General features: G+C 42.3%; 1 protein-coding gene across 2 annotated transcripts in view; it reads left to right on the forward strand.

Annotated features, from left to right (window-relative positions):
• The first annotated feature begins 579 nt into the window (after positions 1 to 579).
• The window catches only part of DAB1 (Dab, reelin signal transducer, homolog 1 (Drosophila)), a 1258753-nt gene continuing 1245483 nt past the window's right edge, over positions 580 to 13849 (forward strand). For both annotated transcript variants that reach the window (XM_011941355.1, XM_011941364.1), the window contains exon 1: positions 580 to 890. The gene's annotated coding sequence lies outside the window, so the exon portion shown is untranslated. The remainder of the gene's footprint in view (positions 891 to 13849) is intronic.

The raw sequence follows: 13849 nt of genomic DNA on the forward strand, positions 1-13849 counted from the left end.
GTCTCATGTGATTATCACAATTCTATGAGACATATGGTTCCTATTTTGTAGATGAAGAAATGGAAACTCAATCATTTGGTCGTTTGATAAGACCACACAGCTACAACTGAAACCCTGGTCTGTCTGCTTCAGTGCCTACACACTTGATTGTGGGGTGTGCATAACATGTCTCAGAGGTTTATGTACCTGCAGGAGAGTGTGTCTGCTGCTGCAAAATCTTGCACCTGTGAACACCCCAAGAAGGAGGAGGCTGTGTAAAAGCACACGCAGGCCAAGACCCTAGAGGCAGCTCAGAGAGGGCTCTCCCTAGGAAATCACTTTTGCTTAACCCAAAGTCCATACTTCGCAGGGGAGCAGACACTGAGAACTGCAAACGGTGAAGACTGCAGAATGGCTGCAAGTTGTAGACCTCACTGTGACTGTAGCGGAGAAGGGAGTCTGCGAGTGGGTGCTGAGATCCTTCCCACTCAGAGCTCACATTCAGGCCAGGTCGGTCAGGCCGCGCCACCTCCTCGGGCAACAGCATTCCGCGCTAGGTGGCGAAATGCTGAGGGGCTCCCCTATTCGGGGGAATGCGGTAGTGATGTATAAGGTATGAAAGATGTGGCCTGCAGAGAGCCGGCACTATCTCTACTGCTGCTGCTGCTGCTGCTGCTTCTGCTGTTGCTGCCGCTGCCTCTGCTGCCACCGCCACTACTGCTGCCAGCGGAGCTGCTGGGAGTGAGCATCCCCTCTCCGGGATACCCAGCTCCGCGGCATCTCCCGCGCGCCCTGGCCCCACACGGACCTGCCAACCCCAGGGAACAAAAGCGGAGCCCGCTCGCCCTCTACTGCAGCCGGAGGATGAGTCGAGAGGGCTGAGCGGAGAGTGTGGTCCTCGGCGGCTGGAGGTAGGAAAAGATGTTGCGCCCGCCGCGGCGTGGGAGGCTCGAGGTGGGCGCGCCGGGGTAGGGGCGGCCGCGGGGCCCCATCCGTCCAGTGGGAGCTGCCTGGATCCGGCGAGGTGGTGGTCTGCAACGCTGCGCCCGCACTGCCCACTGTGGGTTGGGCGCCGCGCTCTCACGGCCGCGAGAGAGCCTCCTGGGTGGGAACTGGAGGCAGCAGGGGAAAAGTCTGGAGCCAGAAGCCAGGCAGCGGCTGCCGCGGCGGCTGCGGAGGGCTGCCCGCGGCACTTGGCGGCGCGCTTCTCACCGCGCAGAGTGGGCAGGCGGCGGCTGCAGTGTGCGCAAAGTTTTGGGTGGCGCGCAAAGGCGCGGGCGAGGGCCGCCGCACGGAGCCGCCCAAGTTGTGGCCGGAGCGCCAGGGCGACCCTCGGGCTCCCCCCACCACGCGGAATCGCCCGAGCCAAGCGACTCTTGCTCCCTGACACTCAAGCTGAGGCCGAGTTGACGCGCAGCCATTTAACCCTTCCTGTCCCGGGGAAACAACTTCATCCGCGTCGACGACTGGACTCGGGCTAGCTGGGCAGCGTCGAGGCTCCCGGCAGGTTCAGTCCTTCTGTGGTCTTGCGCATTTCCTCGCTCAGTCCGCGTTTTCATTTCTTTTTGTCCACTTCTGTATCTAGAAACCAGGCAAGCTGGCCAGGGGTCTTACCTAAAGTCTGTAATTTTAACCCTCGCGCCATCCGGACGCATGCTTTCTTTCTGCCCTCTCAGCTTGGCTCTTTGATGCTGCTTTGAAAAATGAGATGATTAATCAATTAGGTTAGTGGCCAATTAGGCATAACCTTGTAGGAAAATAATTATGCCCAGCCCTCTGGGCTTTCGCTGATGATGAGGTGGAAATCCAGCCCAGGTGGAGGGGCTGTTCCGAAAAGATAGGGCTGATCAGGGAATTTCTGGGAATTTAAGATTAAAAAGATCCAACTATGTGGTGGTGGCTGAGGTTGTGGGGGTGCAGTAGGAGTGTGTGTGTGTGTGTGTGTGTGTGTGTGTGTGTATACCAATTTTTGCCGAGAAAATTAAGCCTTGGCAGCGCAGTATGAGTGGACTTTGCAGGCAGCCTGTTTCGAACAGCTCAGAAAAGGTGTGTCCCCTTGCTTTCCAAGCCCCCTCCTCTCCTCTCTTTCAGAGGGTCTCTTGCCTGTAAATCGCCTTGCAGTGTTTTTGCTTCTGCTTTGGGAGGCTGTGTTCCAATGAATGCATTTTAGTTTCGTGTCTGAGGAATCGCGTCGTTGCAGACTGAGGTTCGTTACTGTGCCTTCCGAGGATGCACATTTCCCCTGATCATGTTAAATACAGCGGTTATTAAATGGGTGCAAAAGAAAGACAATCTGTTTCCAGGGCGGGGAAGTTCTGCTGCAGAGCGGGGCTTCCTTTTGCTTTTGGAATGACTGGCGGGGTTTGGCACTGCGGTATTACAATACAGCCATATTAAAAAGGTCTTCAGAGCTTGGAGCCCTCCACCACTGCAGCCCCATCTTCCACACACTTCCCTGCCCAAATCCTTCTTGCAGGAAACATGTAGTGAATTTCGTACCTGCACCATGTGCATTTGAACTGCTTCCTGTCTCTATTTTAAGCTTCTTCTATCTGTTTATACATTCGGGTGCTAGATAGTAGATTTCTGTTCAGATTCTGTTCAAAATCTAGAGGTGTTCCCAGGACAGAGGGATTTTTGCAACAGGTCCTAGGTCTGCGTTTTCTAATAATAGATCTCCCTGGCATTTAGTGATGTGGGGCCCCAGTCTCTCCACAAGTGACCTGACAAGGGTTGAACCAAGAGATCTCTGAAATCCCCTGCAGTGCTGACATTAGCTGGTTCTGAATTTTATGGCTTTTTCTTTTTCTGAGCTGAGCGGAAGGAGTAGCTGAGCAGTACACGCAATGTGACAGCAACAGTGCCACCTCGCTCCTAGTGGAAAGGAATGGGGGCTGGCCAGGGCTTATTGGCAAATAGGGATTTCCCAGCTGGAAGACTGCCTGGTGATACTGGTGTGCAGGGACAACTGGGAGCCACACGATTCACCCACCTCCCTCAAAATGAATGGCCACCATTCAGCACTCTCTCTTTGACAAGATTTTTCTTTTCTTGAATCTGGACTCAGCTAGTTGCCTTACAGTGACCACATTTGTGGATCAGATATTTCCGCTAGCAAAAGCCTTGCTCCTTTTAAAAAATGGAATCTTTTGTACATACCGGAAAGGGATGCAGGGTGAGAATATAGGGAGAGAAGAAAAAAGAGACGGAAAGAGGCAAAGGAAGGAGTGAGTGGGGGACAGAGCTAAGAGATATAGAGAGACAGAGATAGCTTAAGTCTTCAAATGCAACCAGACAGTGGGAAAGAGGAAGCAGAGACAGAGAACTAGGTTGGGGGTTGGGGACTGGGGAGGGTGGTGGTGAGAAGAAGAAGGGAGAGATGCAGGAAGGGAAGGAAAAGCAGCGAGGGAAATACTAGCCCTAAGAGGGAGCGATCAGAGCCCACATAAAGCAAGACCAGTCTTACCACCTAGCTTAGAAAAAATATAAAGGAAAATCTCAAACTGCACAGGACACATTCCAGGTAGCCTTACAGCCTGGAACTTAGCTTTGACATAATAAGGCAATTATTTATGAAATACACATTGTACCACAGAAAGTCATGAACTCGGTTTCTCCATGCATCCATGACTAGAGACTCCAGTTGCTGGTGTGGTGTTGGTGCTGGGAGGGGAGCTGTTTGCCTAGCAGACATGCTTTGTAGAACCTGGAGAGAGGGCTCTTGCTTGGATCAAGTTGGGTACTCCATTGGACAGACTGGGTTTCTCAACAACTTTGGAGGTGGTGTTTTTTGTTGTTTTTGTTTTGAGACCTGTCTTCCATCGAATGGACAACTTTTACAATCATGTATCGTTTATTTATTTATTTAACCTGGGGTGGGGGGAATGAAAAATGTATAGTAAACACCCTTACATGCCACCCAGAACTAGCAGTGATGACAAAATGATTTCAATTAATTTTCTCCTCTCCAGCCTCCTTGTCCCCGTTCTGGCCCATCCTCAGAGCCTCCCAGCTCATCTCGTGGCCTTCAGTATGGGCCCTTCCACAGATGTGACACATCTTTCTCAAATGGGGCTTTGATCATGTTACTCCCAGGTCAAAAACATAAAGTGCTCCCTATTGCCCAAGGCATGCTGTTCAAATTGCTGACTATAGACTTCAAGGCCTTTTACTATCTAGCCGTCTTACTCCCTCCTCATGATCTTGTCACACACAACACACACACATGCTCACACCATACACACACACTACTCTCACACCCACACACCTACACACGCACATACACGCACACCTTCTCACACAGAATCACACACACACACATCCTCACATACATGCATACACATTACATTCACACCACTCACATACAGTTTCACACATTCGTAAATACAAACAGCCCCCACATACACACAGAATCGCACACAGCCTTCTATACATATACACAGCATTAGACATGCCTTCACACACATATACACAGCATTACACTTACATCACTCACTACCATACTCACACATGCACACCTACCCACACACATCACATGCAGCCTCACACACACTCATGTCTATGCACTTACACACTCATACCACACATCTGTACACTTACATCTATGCACTTACACACTCATACCACACATGTGCTTTTTATACCTTTGTAGATGCTACTTTCACTCCCTGTTTGGAGAATGTGTTCCTATTCATTTGTCTTGTAGACTCTCCTCATGCATTAGGATCCATCTTAAAAGTGACTTCCACTCAGAGGTCCCTTTCTCTCAGGAAGCTCATGCTCCCTCAGTACTCTTTAAACGCCCTTCTTGAAGTGCTGTGTTACAAGTATCCATGTGTTCATCTCTCCCATTAGAGTGAAATTTCCTTCAACGCAGGGACTTACTCATTCCCCTATTCAATCTCAGGATATAACACAGTCCTCTGCATGAAAGCATATGATTGATGTTTAATGACTGCATTCATTTTAAGAGCTTCTAAAGGATGATTAACATCTTTGACACCTTCTAAATTTATTTATTTTCTCTTATTCATTTTTTTGTTAACAATACTGATACAAACTTTTTTTCTTAGAAACTCAAACAATACAGAAGTGTGTAAAATAAAAAGTGACAACCCCTTCCCCCACCCCACCTAAATATCTTCTATGTTTAATACATATTACTAAACATTGGCATTGCTCCTTTACTTTACATAATATTTTCCTAACTAGATTATATGCAGGAAACTTGCAATATATATTCATATACATCATCTTCATACCTCATACAATACTGTATGTGCAGGACGTGCCCAAAAACTATGGAATAAATGAACAGAGACTTGTTCGGTTTATACTTAAATAACTAGGTAGTTGGGTTTATTTTTAAATAACTAGAACACGAATACTAGTTGGGTTTAAATTTTAAATTACATCAAAAATTGTTTCCTTAATCTTCACAATAGCCCAGTGTGACTGGTGTTGTGATCTTTATTTTACAGATAAAGAAAGCTAGGCTCCAAGAGGTTACATAAAATGGTCAGGTCAGAAAGAAAAACATAGTAGTGTCTAGATGCATTCAAACCCAGATCTCCTTCATTTTGTTGCCTCTGTTTTTTCCACTCTACCCTATTAGTGGTTCTGTGAGCACCTAGAGGCAGGGCATCTAATTCAGCTTCATATGCCCAATATTTTTTCAGAGCTTAAGAGTTGACGGAGCTCTTTAGTCCACATCTTTACAGTTGCCCTTCCAATTAGGTGTCCTTGTCCTTTTGCAGATGAAAAACAGAGGCACATGTGATAAGCTAATGTGATCTGGTCAAGTTCCCAGAGCCAGGAAGAAATGGAAGATGTTGAAGTCAGGTCTGTGAGTTCAGGGCTCATTCTGTATCCTTAGATGTAAGAGGTGATCCCAGGAAGGAGCTGGCCACCTTCTGCTTTCACTTTAGTACAGTGACTGAATGGGGCAGATGGAAGCTGCTTCCTGGAGAGGGGTGGGTTTTGCTGACACTCATGTCTAGGGATGACAGCACTGGCGGCGTCCATGTTTTCTGCGACAGTTTCATTAAGATATACCCTTTTCCCCAATACTGCTCTTCTGCATCTCTTGTTTGAATCAGAACCACGGACAGAGTATGTCTCTTGCTACTTCGGTAAGCACTTGTGGACATAGTTCCTAGTTCTGTAGGTGTGCTGGAAAACCTGATGGCATGGTTAAAAACGTTGGTGTTGGGATAATTTGTCAGTGAGGCAGTGGTTACTGGAGGCCTCCAGAGCTTGACTTTGATAGCATCTGCCTCTGGGTAAGTAGTGGAATTACAACTCTCATTTATTGAGGGCTTGCTGTATGTCAGACACTGGGTTGACCACACTACCTGTATTCTCCTGTTTCATCCTTCTAACGATCCTAAGAATAGTGTGATGACTCTTAGTTTATTCTCACCTGAAACATGCTTGGCACAATAAAAATTAGTAAAGTATTTGCTGAGTTTTTAATGACTAGAGAAGGTAACCAGGGATTAGAGACATTAGGTAACATGTCCTAGGCACAAGTTAGTGCATTGGATATAAACTCAAGTCTTTTTGACCCTAGAGACTGTACTCATTTTGAGTACTTGTGCTTCTTCTAAATTGATAATTCTGACCAAGTGACATAATAGAGCTTGAACTTGCAAAAACTTTTGTCCAACTCTTTTATTTAAGGGAGAGGGATATTTACTATGTGCAAGGTATTGCTCTAAACACTTCAGATACATTAACTTGTTTCATATTCACATTCCATAAATAAGGAATATGAGGCACAGCTTAAAAGTAGAGCTAGGATTTGAGTATGAGTAGCCTGTGCCCTCTACTACTTGGTTATATAAGATTCTGGGACCTGTGTAAGATCCTGGAGTTCCTCAACAGTCGAACCATCATCACCATCACCACAGTCATCATTGTCATTGCTGATGCTTTTGTATCTGCTATTTTTACGTCTACCTTGTACCTATGGGCAGTTTTCATATGTTATTCCATCAATTTTCAAAACACTCCCATATTTCCATGGAAGGGAACTGAGACTCAGTGATATTAAATGAGTGCTGAGAGTCACAAGGCAAGTGAGAGAAGGACTGGGATTGGGACATTGTGTGTCTGGTCTCAACATCTGTTCTCATTTTCTTTCTTCAGACTCTTTTTTTTCACTGATCCTTGTTGCTGCTCTTAAAATTCAGCAAAGCATGAAATGATGAAATTTTTCTTGTGTGTGTGTGTTTTTTTTCATGGTCAACCCTATGCACAGAAGGATAATTGTCTAAAAAGACATAGTGTTTGCATTTCACGGGCCCGAATTTTTCTTCCATTCTACTATCAGGCATCAGAAGGGCTACCTGATGGTTCTGGGCATCTTTTTCAGTTCCCTGGAAATGAGATAATATTACCTGCCTTGTTTTGTAATATGGTGATCAGAGTAGTAAAGTTGTGATCCTTGTGATTTGAACCTGCACTTTGAGAGTGAAAGGCACCTTGTGAAAGATAGAAGAGAATGTTTCTCAGATTGAAATAAACTGTCTTGGGCCACTGTGTAACACTAGCTGGTTTGGGCAAGGAGGTGATCATTACTTGGTGACATTTAGGCTCTTTCCTTGTTGGCAATAGTACAAGAATCCTATATAATTAATAGCTCTTCACTTGGGACTAAAGAAAACCCAGCCATATTGCAGAGGACAAGAGAAACAGTGACATCAGACAACCTCTCAATTTATTTAGCAAAGCACACATGGCTCCCATCTCAAAGGGGCAGGCGGACTTACATCAGAATGAATACCAAATAAAGAATTCATTTGTATTCATAGGCTTTTAATAAATAAAAACAATTTTTTTTTCTGAAACGAGCTCTGAGCCATAGGTGTTGAGGCTTTTTGTTTACTTAAAATGCAGAATACAGCTTCTTATTTCAAAATGACCATTTTTTTTTCTTTTTTGGAAGCTTGAGCTTAGATCTTTGGTGACATTTTTTCTCCAAGCAAATATTTACAGCCAAGTTGGAAAGTGACAAGAAGGAGGGTTTAAAATGAAAATGTTACCAAGCTGAAGTTTACATCTGAGTGCAACACATGGTGTCACCATGGACAAAGTCCTAGGAGCTCAAAATATTTGTCAATTTGTAGAATTTGAAGGAACCAAGCTGTTTTCATTTTTTAAGGTTAACTCTAAAAATCACATTTTAGTGCGTCATAATGTGACCATTTCCACTTCCTATCTGCTTGGTTTGATTCTGGTCACGCAACATCAGCCATTTATTTATTTATTTATTTTTTCTGCTTCTCCATATGAGGGTGAACTGTCTCAGGGTTAATTCCCCATGTTTATTTCTACTTCCATGCCTTTACTTATGCAGTTTTTCCTGCCTGGCACTTCCTCTGTCTTCAACTCTCCGCCAGATCCAATAGTCTCTTAAAGCTGAGGTCAGGTACTATGTCCCATATGAACTCTTCTTAGTTGACTTCACTCAATAGTGACCAGCACTGACATTGGTTGTTTTTATCACTTCATCAACTTTTTCCAAATTGTATAAATAATACAAAATAATTGTAAAAAATGAAAAAGTATAAAATGATATAAGGTTTAGTAAAAACCACTTTAAATTCTAGTTGTTATCTACAATTTGGTGACCATTCTTTCACTTATCTCTTTAGATATATAACTACCAGCATCTGTAGATGGATATGGTTTTATATACTCTGCCTTGTTATGGATATAATTGTACATATTCTGCTTTATTATGTAGGTGGTTTACTTTTTATCCTGGATATCTACTTTTTAATACAGCTTTTTTGCTTGTTTACAAACTGGTCTAACAATCCAGATGCCTTCTGTATTTTCTAATTTCCTATAATCATTTGCAAATATGTACATTCACACACACACATACATAGGCAAGAATTTTTGTCATTGGTTTAAATATGATATCATGTATACATTTTTTGCATTTGTCACTTAAAACACTGCGGAAAACTATTCTCTCTGTCATCCAGCTCTCCTTGAGTCACAGGGTATAGATATGTTATTATTTTCAATGGTTGTATAGTTTTTGATGGAACGATTGTACCATGGATTTTTCCATCATTTTCCTACTGATAGGCATTGATTTCTGTTCACTAATTTTTGTAAATGATACTGAAATAAGCATCCTTGAACATTTATCATTTTTAATGGATGATTTAACTTTTATGGGTAGATTCCTAAAAGTGATATTTCTGAGTTCGAGTGTATGTACTTTTCAATGTTTTAATAGATGATGCCACATTGTTTTCTAAAGAGAATGTAATAATTCACATTTCCATTAGTGTATATGTAGTAACATCTTTTCCATATCCTTGCCAGCAACATGTATTATCATTCTCTTACTTTTGCTGATTTGATAGGTAAGAAATGCTATCTCATCGCTATTTTACTTTGTATTTTCCTGATGTCTGCCAAGAAGGAGAATTTTTTCACATTTGTCATGAAAATATTTGAATTTGCTTTTAACTTGACAGATAATTAATCATTTTGCCTAATTTTTGTTTTAGATGATTCTTTATCTTATCATTTTGTTCAGGCTTCTTTTAGATTATAGATAGTCATTTTTTTTCTTTCATCTACATTGTGTATGATTTTCCTTCCCTAGAAGTTTGGTCTAGTGTTATAATGATCTCTTTATTTATGTGTGTTCAAAGTAGACCAGGAGTTACTTGACAGTAGTGATGTGTGTGATTCATCTCCAGGACGTCATATCTAGGGCAAGGCTCAAAGGGGGTTAGGCACAGAATAAATAGTTCTAACCCTGACTATCCAAATGTATTTCATTTAACAATGGATTGTAGGAAATGATTTGTGTGTGATATCCAAATGTATTTCATTTAACAATATATTGTAGGAAATAATTTATGTATGTGGCATCACATGGACTAAAAGGTTTCAAATAAGCAAAGTTTCAAGATGACTAATGTTCTGAAATAATAATAAGTGAATTGCATACTTTTCTGTTTTTTAAGAGTATGACTCAAAATATTGTAAACATCAGTTATTGTGCTGAGCTATATCAAGAATACTCTTAAGGACTATTTAGATACGTGAGATTATTTGCCCCTATATGTATGAGTAGCTCCAGACATATGGATATATGGATTTTAAATTCTCATATATTTATGTGTGGATTTAAAATTCTCATATCTATTTTTTATACTTTTGTCATCTCTCCTCACTGTCAGATTGTGCTATCATGTCTTGGTAATATCAGTTTATCTGCCTTTAAAAATTATCCTGTATGTTGTCAAACTCTCGAACAGCAAAGGAAAAGAAAAGCAGTCCTCTTCTCTTTCTATTCATCTTTGTATTGCCTGTGGACTAATATACCAGGAACCATGTTTATTGGAAATGTGGATATGATAAGAGTCAGCAACCACCAAGTCTTGGCCTGGGTGCCATTCCTATGAATAAAGTGCATCAGCTTCCAGTGAAAATATAGCTTTGGTTGCTTAGGGGTCTTTTTAGTTTTCTTTCTTTGTTTACAACTATATTCTGGGAAAGTGAGGTTGTTGGATAAGTGAAGTGGTTGCATGCCATCTCAATTAATTAGGATATAGGTCCTAATTAATTAACTACATGTAACCAAGATTTTAAATAAAGTGACTGAAGAGTTCATTTACAATGGTACAAATACGTTTCTCAGTCTCATAAAAATCTGAGTGTTTAGGGAAGAAGCTCTATGCTGTGAAGTTGTGTAAAGTCTAAATTTCTTCCAGCTTCTTGCTCCTTCATCCCTAGGACGTTGCTTTCTATCTCATGATCCATGATGGTGTGTCACCATATCCTTATTCTAACTGGATGGCAGAAAGGAAGAAAAGAAGTCAGGCGAAGGCCTGCCCATTTCTTTTAAGGGTATGATCAGAAGTTGCACCCATAATTTTATTTTATATCCTTACAGGCCAGAATCCAGTCAACTGGCCACTTCTAACAGAAGGGAGACTAAGGAATATTGTATTTATTCTGCATGGCCATGTGCCAGAATTGAGGTTCTATTTTTGGAATGTGGGAAGAATGGGTATTGGTGGACAGTATGGCCGTACCAGCCACACCTACTCTCATCATTCTGGTGTTCCCTGGGTTTGCTTGTAAGCTGGAGTACAAGGCAGCAGTCGCCTACATCTTTTCTTTTATTTTGTTTGTTATCGCCACTCCTACTGTTGTGTGGAGTGCAAAATAGTTCCTCAGCAAAGACAACTTTATATTTAATGTTTCTCTTCTTGTTTTAATGATGGGGAAATGTAGGGAAGAGAATTTAGCTTAATAATGACTTGAGGCTCCGGGACTGGAAACCTTTGGGCTTCTTGGCTGATTTTTCTGTAACTTAGTTCATGTGCCGCCTAGTCCTTTGTTGCTCCACTCAGAGTTGGTTATTTTTATTTCTTATTTATTCCTCATTTTCAGCTCTGAGAGGTTCAGGTGTGAAGACCACATGCTTTGGAAACAGGTGTATTTGGACAACTCTGTGAGAGTCAAGGGGGAAAATCAACCCCCTGCAAATAATATAAGTGAGCTGAAGGTTTGAAATTATGACCTCTTGCAAAAAGGGTCCCCTGGTAATCAACGGATTGCATCTCCTAGCTGAAGTTTCTGCACTCCATGTTCTCCCATTGACTTTCTAATTAACACGAAAGCATCCTTTTCCTTACTCCAGACAGGCTCTGGAATTGGGTTTGCTGTAGCCAAATAGCTGATTCTGACTTGTTCTCTGTTTCCAAAGCACAGTGTGATCATATTCTTTTCAGGAAGCAGGATTTCAAGGGATGAAATTTAAACATGCCCTTTCTTCCTCCAAGTTAAAAACCAAATAGGAGGTAAATATTGGAGTTTGATAAACATAAAAATGTGTATCTTATTTCTGTTAAAATTTGATTGGAGAATTTAGGTTGTGCAGCTATTGCAGGCTTCCTAGGTTGGTCTGAGCTGGATAGCTCCAGGAAAGCAGTGAAGGAAGATCTCCTAAGGTTAGAAGCTCTGAATGACAGAAGAAAAGGAGCTGTTGTATCATGTCAATTAGGTTCTTAGTTGCAGATGACATCATTTAAGCTGAAAGGGATTTATTAAGGGGTGTTGGGTAGCCTATAGCATTCCATGAGCCTGTTCATTCCATGAACAGCAAAGGAAAAGAACAGCAGTCCTCTTCTCTTTCTATTCATCTTTGTATTGCCTGTGGACTAATATACCAGGAACCATGTTTATTGGAAATGTGGATATGATAAGAGTCAGCAACCACCAAGTCTTGGCCTGGGTGCCATTCCTATGAATAAAGTGCATCAGCTTCCAGTGAAAATATAGCTTTGGTTGCTTAGGGGTCTTTTTAGTTTTCTTTCTTTGTTTACAACTATATTCTGGGAAAGTGAGGTTGTTGGATAAGTGAAGTGGTTGCATGCCATCTCAATTAATTAGGATATAGGTCCTACTTAATTAACTACATGTAACCAAGATTTTAAATAAAGTGACTGAAGAGTTCATTTACAATGGTACAAATACGTTTCTCAGTCTCATAAAAGTCTGAGTGTTTAGGGAAGAAGCTCTAAGCTGTGAAGTTGTGTAAGGTCTAAATTTCTTCCAGCTTCCTGGAAGCCAAGCTTGAATGTCAGGACAGATGGCCAGTCATATCATGGGATTGCTGGAGTGAACACAACACTGTTACTAGGGATAGCTGGAAGGATTTTTATCTGAACTGCCCCAGAAGTTACTCTGTATGCATATAGTATATGCCTTCTATCTTTTAACATGCCCTTCTAAGCCTCATGTAAGTATATCTGTTTAGTGTCCCCAGAGTTTTATGTAGTCACTTCTGTTTCCCATGCAGAAGTATAAGAAAGCACAAAAATGGGGCTAGAATGATGCTGAGAGACCCTATATCATGTCTGCTATAGCCATACAAATTTGCTCTCTTCCTGATTTCACCTAAAAGATAAATGAATCCCATTTATTTGAAGAGAGAGGCTGCAAGTACCTCTGCCCTGCTTTTCCTCTCTGGGCACTGGAGCGGAAGTAGGCTGTTAAGCTCCCATCGAACATCACACATTTATTTCAAAACCATCAGGGGCCACAATGGCAAACAGGATATCCCACACTTCTTGGCATGGCAGAAAAGCCCCTCTTTGGCTTTTTCCCTCTCATTCCTTTCTAGTATTCTTTCTGTTTACTATCTGGTCCTCTCCTCTGGGCTCCATCTAGGACACTGGTGCACTATGCCCCATGCCTGGAGGCCGAGATTCTCCAGCAGAAAGATGCAGTATTTTTTGTTTCTTTTTTTTTTTCTCCAAGGAATCAGTATTTCAATATGTTGAGCTGTGTGTCCAATGCTATGAAGTTAAAATATTAAATAGCATATTTATGGCATTGTCTTGAAGAGTGTGGTTGTAGAAATATTTCTTCTTTTGTTTTTCTTTTCTTTTGTTTGTTTGTTACCGCCACTTCTTTTTAGGAGCAAATCTCCCCAGGGGTGTATGGTATTTCTTGACTCTTGGAACAGTTGCTATAACCCCAAGACTTGCCACGTTGTTCTGCCCTCAGATGGAATTAGGTGAATGCGTGTAGCTGCTTTTTCACGCGTGGTCCTCTCCCCATCCCTTGCTCTTACCCCAGAGCTCTGTGTATTTGCATCCAGAGGCATGGAAACATTCCTTGCATTTGAGAGGCAGATTTATTCCGCATGGAGAGTGGGTGGGTTCGTTGCCACACTCTTTTCTCCCAGGGACCCAGGAGACTAGGACTTTGTGCATTTGCTGCCCACCTGCTCTTACCCCAGAGCTCTGTGTATTTGCATCCAGAGGCATGGAAACATTCCTTGCATTTGAGAGGCAGATTTATTCCGCATGGAGAGTGGGTG

This window comes from Colobus angolensis, unplaced genomic scaffold (assembly GCF_000951035.1).
Source record: "Colobus angolensis palliatus isolate OR3802 unplaced genomic scaffold, Cang.pa_1.0 Scaffold102, whole genome shotgun sequence".
In the NCBI taxonomy this organism is placed as follows: domain Eukaryota; kingdom Metazoa; phylum Chordata; class Mammalia; order Primates; family Cercopithecidae; genus Colobus; species Colobus angolensis.